The sequence below is a fragment of the Malus sylvestris genome, chromosome 12 (assembly GCF_916048215.2).
Source record: "Malus sylvestris chromosome 12, drMalSylv7.2, whole genome shotgun sequence".
In the NCBI taxonomy this organism is placed as follows: domain Eukaryota; kingdom Viridiplantae; phylum Streptophyta; class Magnoliopsida; order Rosales; family Rosaceae; genus Malus; species Malus sylvestris.
Window position 1 is genome coordinate 17,882,074 of NC_062271.1, and position 5,569 is coordinate 17,887,642.

Genomic DNA, 5,569 nt, shown 5'->3' on the forward strand with positions numbered 1-5,569 from the left:
ACTCCTAATTCCAATAAAATATTAAAGTAGGAAATCAAAAGATTACCCCTAAAATGCAACCCACCTTATTCTGGATGGCTCTAGGGTTTGTGGGGCTGTGACGTCATTGCGGGCTTCTTCCCTTTCTGATTCTTCCGACCTTGGTAGTTAATTTTGTTTGGTCAATGGTTCAGTTTGGGTGGTGTAGGTCTGTTAATTGGGACAGTTTGCTAATTTAAGTAGAAGTTAAATCATTCAGGCTAGTGGGTGATAGATAATTGCCTTCAGTTATATCTTAGATTTGCTTTCTGTGTGCTGTTCTTCTTTAATTGTCGTGTGGGAAGGGTGTTATTTGGTGTTTTTGAAGGGTCGTTGCAATTGCTTGGTGCCAGCTAGAGGTAGACTCATCAAGCCCTCAAGCCGTGGTTGCAACCTCTGGTGCTACTAGGAAGCCTAGACTTATAACAAACCAAAGACTCCCTTCCTCCGTTGGTTCCTTTCATGTTCCTCAACCTGGACAATATCATGTGAGTATGGAGAAAGCTAGGAGTAACTTTACTATGGAGAGGGGAGTTACAAGGGTTAACACCAATCCGTTATCCTCCATCAATGTTGATCACATGCAGAGTCGTGTGTCCACGAATCCGTTATCCTCCCCCAATTTTGTGACCGTTCCCTAACGGTCACAAAAGAAACCCAGAAACCCAGCATTAAGATTTGTAGTAAACTCAGTGGACAGGGGGAGAACCTTTGTAGTCTCATTATTCTTTCTCTTAACGGTTTCTTTTGTGACCGTTGGAATTCGGTGGAAGAATAAGGTCAAGAACCAATTTTCTGAAGTGGAAACTAAGCTTAATGCTGGGTTTCTGGGTTTCTTTTGTGACCGTTAAGAGAAAGAATAATGAGACTACAACGGTTCTCCCCCTATCCGCTGAGTTCACCACTGTTCCTCCTTTCGCCAGCTCGCCCCACATCACAATGGTAGATGGATATCGGCTGCAAGGTCTTCAGAGTCGAGGATCATTTTGGATCTGTTGTTTGACCAAAAGAGTACGTGTTGGTTCGTCCCCATCCTCGCCTGGTCTCTTCAAGTCTATTTCTGGACCTGCGTTCCAGTGATTACTGTGGTGATTATCGTGGTGGTGCTAAGCTTTGTGGCGGCGGCGGCTGCTGGTTCGTGGAGTTATTTTGTGGCTATTGAGGTTATTGTTTGGGGGATGCTTTCAATCTTGGCTTGGCTCAACTTCTACTTATAATTACTGTTGGGCCTCTTTTTAGTTATTTATTTGTTTGGACTTTGTATTGTGAGCTTTTGTAATGAAATGTTGTTGCTTTGATAAAAATAAAACAGAGGTGTGAGTCATTAGTCAAGTAAAAGTTTGATTGAAATTTGGAGGGAAGGGAGCCAATCTTGGGAAATAGAAACGGTGTCCTTTGCTGTCCGACAAATGGGACAATGGCATGTGATTTATAGCCTATGGAGGGCCACTTGTTGTTAACATAGAAAAGTAAAAGCCAATTTTCTGGGACAGTTAGGACCCAGTTTCTTTTGGGTGCCTGTGGTTTGATTCCACTGACTGTGTAGTGTGTGTATGGAAGAGCTCTGAGGGCCGGTGCGACTCTTACTTTTTGAAAGGGATTATATTCTCGTGTCACCATCTCTCACTCATCGAGTAATTTTATTAGTAATCGAAGATAATTCTCTTTTGTTATCTCGCTTATAATGTGACTATATTTTTTTATTTCTTTCTCATTCATCACGTGAATAATTTTTTCTTTCTCACTCATTAAGAGACACCATATATACATGTAACTAGAAATATATTCTCCTCTCTTTCTTACGTGACACCATGCAGGTCATTGGAAATGTATAATTCTTAGTAACTAAGTTATGTGACAATACTACATTTCTTTTTCAATCTCAATTATCACGTGACTATATTCTCTTATTTCTATCTCACTCATCAAATCACACCGTACATGTAACAGGAAAACATTTTCTTTTCTATATCTCCCTTATCACGTGAAAGAGAGAGGTATATGTCCAATCATAGCCAAGCTCTTTTTTAAAACTTCCAATGTGAAAAATACAAAGATGGTACAAAGTGGGATGGTGTTAATCAAAATGACGTCTGAAGCATCAGAGATAAGAGTAAAAGGTTAAAGCTCCTATAGTGCAGTCCTATCTGTTATGATTTTTGTCAATAGGTCCAAAGCTTTATTGAAAAAGAGAGAAAGAAGTGTACAATTCTTTCAGAAAGTTTCTCAGCAGGTTAGGCTGAAAGTGTACGATAAAATCTCCAGGAAATTCAATCTGTGACACCGGCTTGAATAGAACATCATGGGATTCCACTTCTCCAGGAAATTCAATCTGTGACACCGGCTTGAATAGAACATCATGGGATTCCACTTCTACAGTTGTAGCAAGGACTACAACAACAACAACAACAAAGCCTTTTCCCACTAAGTGGGGTCGGCTATATGAATCCTAGAACGCCATTGCGCTCGGTTTTGTGTCATGTCCTCCGTTAGATCCAAGTACTCTAAGTCTTTTCTTAGAGTCTCTTCCAAAGTTTTCCTAGGTCTTCCTCTACCCCTTCGGCCCTGAACCTCTGTCCCGTAGTCACATCTTCGAACCGGAGCGTCAGTCGGCCTTCTTTGCACATGTCCAAATCACCGGAGCCGATTTTCTCTCATCTTTCCTACAATTTCGGCTACTCCTACTTTACCTCGGATATCCTCATTCCCAATCTTATCCTTTCTCGTGTGCCCACACATCCCACGAAGCATCCTCATCTCCGCTACACCCATTTTGTGTACGTGTTGATGCTTCACCGCCCAACATTCTGTGCCATACAACATCGCTGGCCTTATTGCCGTCCTATAAAATTTTCCCTTGAGCTTCAGTGGCCTACGACGGTCACACAACACGCCGGATGCATTCTTACACTTCATCCATCCAGCTCGTATTCTATGGTTGAGATCTCCATCTAATTGTCCGTTCTCTTGCAAGATAGATCCTAGGTAGCGAAAACGGTCGCTTTTTGTGATCTTCGCTAGATTGCTCCGGTCATTAGTGTGGATAAGTATATAAATGGATAGAGATAGGAAAGCAAACACAAGATGTACGTGGTTCACCCAGATTGGCTACGTCCACGGAATAGAAGAGTTCTCATTAATTGTGAAGGGTTTACACAAGTACATAGGTTCAAGCTCTCCTTTAGTGAGTACAAGTGAATGATTTAGTACAAATGACATTAGGAAATATTGTGGGAGAATGATCTCGTAATCACGAAACTTCTAAGTATCGGAGTGTGGTGTCGTCTTGACTTGCCTTATCTGTCTCATAGGTAGATGTGGCATCTTCTCTGGAAGTACTCTTCCTCCATCCAGGGGTGGTATCTTTAACTGGTGGAGATGCACAAGGTAATGTATCAATTTCACTTGAAGCTTACTTGTAGTTTCAGGCTTGGTCAAGCGCGATACAAACCATGTAGTAGGAGTCCCCCAAGTCGCCGAGCTAGGGGGTCTGCTGAAAGAGGTGACAGACAAGGTAAGCAATCAGAGCTCCGACTGATTGTTCACCTTCTCCCCATCTTGCAGCAGCATGAAGGATAAAGAGAAGAAAAATGAGAAGAGATGATATGAGATACTTGCTTTTGAAGAAGTAACTTTCCACAGGCTTATTCTTGAACTGAGCTGGAGGGTTTTCTGGTTTCTTCCAGAGTATAAGGCCGACTGAAGAATTTGAGGGTCAAAACAAGTCCATCAAATCTAGAGTACGTTCCACCCTGCTGATATGGGATACTTTTGCTTTTGACAGAGTAATGGATGTATCGGCACGTGTGCTATTACGCTTGTCTCCACATGCTTCCTTGTATCCTTCGCACTTGCCCTATCTGTTCCTCAAGCAGATGCGGAATCTTCCCTCGAAACATAAGATGTTGAAGATGAGTACTCGAGAGCAATGCCAGGTAAGTAATCAGGTAAGGGGTTCCAGGCAGTCAGTTCCTGGCTGGAAGCTTGATTCCAAGTGCTGACTGATTGCTCTCTTTCTCCTTGTCTTGCAGGTAAAAACAAGGCCAAAGGAAAAGACAGGGAAAAAGCATGATATGGGATACTCTTGCTTTTAACCCTGATGATATGAGATATTCTTGCTCTAGTATAGCTTGTTTGCAGAGGTATTATCGGGGGGAAAGAAAGCTGAATATTTCGAAAGGCTTCGTTGGGAGTGCCCTCTCAGATATGATGAAGGGTTGAGCATTTTTGCAGGTCTGCCTGTCCGTTGGGGATGGAGGTCGACATATATAGGAGTCTCCCTAACAACAAGTAGTAATGCTATTCCTTTACCCTGCTTGGTCATAGCACGGTAGTGGGAGCTGCCAGTTTCACATGTTTTAACTCTGTCAGAGCACTTTGAAAAAGTGGTCTGTGGTATCTGGCTCTCGAGATTCAGAGAACGATGCCTCTTCGATTTTTGAGAAAGCAATCATGTTGGGGGTCTGACTCTCGAGATTCGGAGAGCAGTGTCTCTTCGATTTTTGAGGAAGTAATCATGTTGGGAGTCTGGCTCTCGAGATTCGAAGGGCGGTGCCTCTTCGATTTTGGAGCAAGCAATCTTGTTGGGAGTGTTGTCTCGAATGTGAGTAAAGGTTGGGCATGTTTGCTAGTCTACCTTGCCACGAAGCACAAAGGTTGACACACAGGGACTTTCCAATTATCCAGCAATGGTACTGTTCCTTTACCCTCTCTTCGATTTTGAGAAAGTAGTCATGTTGGGAGTCTGGCTCTCGAGATTCGGAGGACGGTGCCTCTTCGATTTTGGAGCAAGCAATCTTGTTGGGAGTGTTTTCTCGAATGTGAGTAAAGGTTGGGCATGTTTGCTAGTCTACCTTGCCACGAAGCACAGAGGTTGACACACAGGGACTTTCCAATTATCCAGCAGTGGTACTGTTCCTTTACCCTTGTGGGTAATAATATGGTAGCTAGACCTTCAAAATTTATGTGTCTAAACTTTGTTAGTGCTGTTTCTTTGCTATTCTTTTACCTTTCTTGGTCAGAGCGATGTAGTGGGAGCTGCAAGCTTCACGTGCTCAACTTTGGCAAAGTTATATGTGGTACCCATGAGCTATTGTTGCGTGTGGGAAGTGGGTGATTGAACAGTAAGATTCATGTGCTTTCTACTTCACCAGAAGTCTTCGACAGAATGCCCATAATTTCTGCAAAGCTGAGTGTGCGTGTGACAGGTGCTGACAAGGCTAGAAAAGTAGGTGCCTCTTCGATTTCTGAGATTGGCCCTCGTGGTCTCTGAGCAGCCCAGCTTTTGAGAAAGCGAGCGCCTCTTCGATTGATTCGGAGAACGATGCCTCATCGATTTTTGAGAAGGCAATCATGCTGGGGGTCTGGCTCTCGAAGATTCGGGGAGCAGTGTCTCTTCGATTTTTGAGAAAGTAATCATGTTGGGAGTCTGGCTCTCGAGATTCGGAGGGCGGTGCCTCTTCGATTTTGGAGCAAGCAATCTTGTTGGGAGTGTTTTCTCGAATGTGAGTAAAGGTTGGGCATGTTTGCTAGTCTACCTTGCCACGAAGCT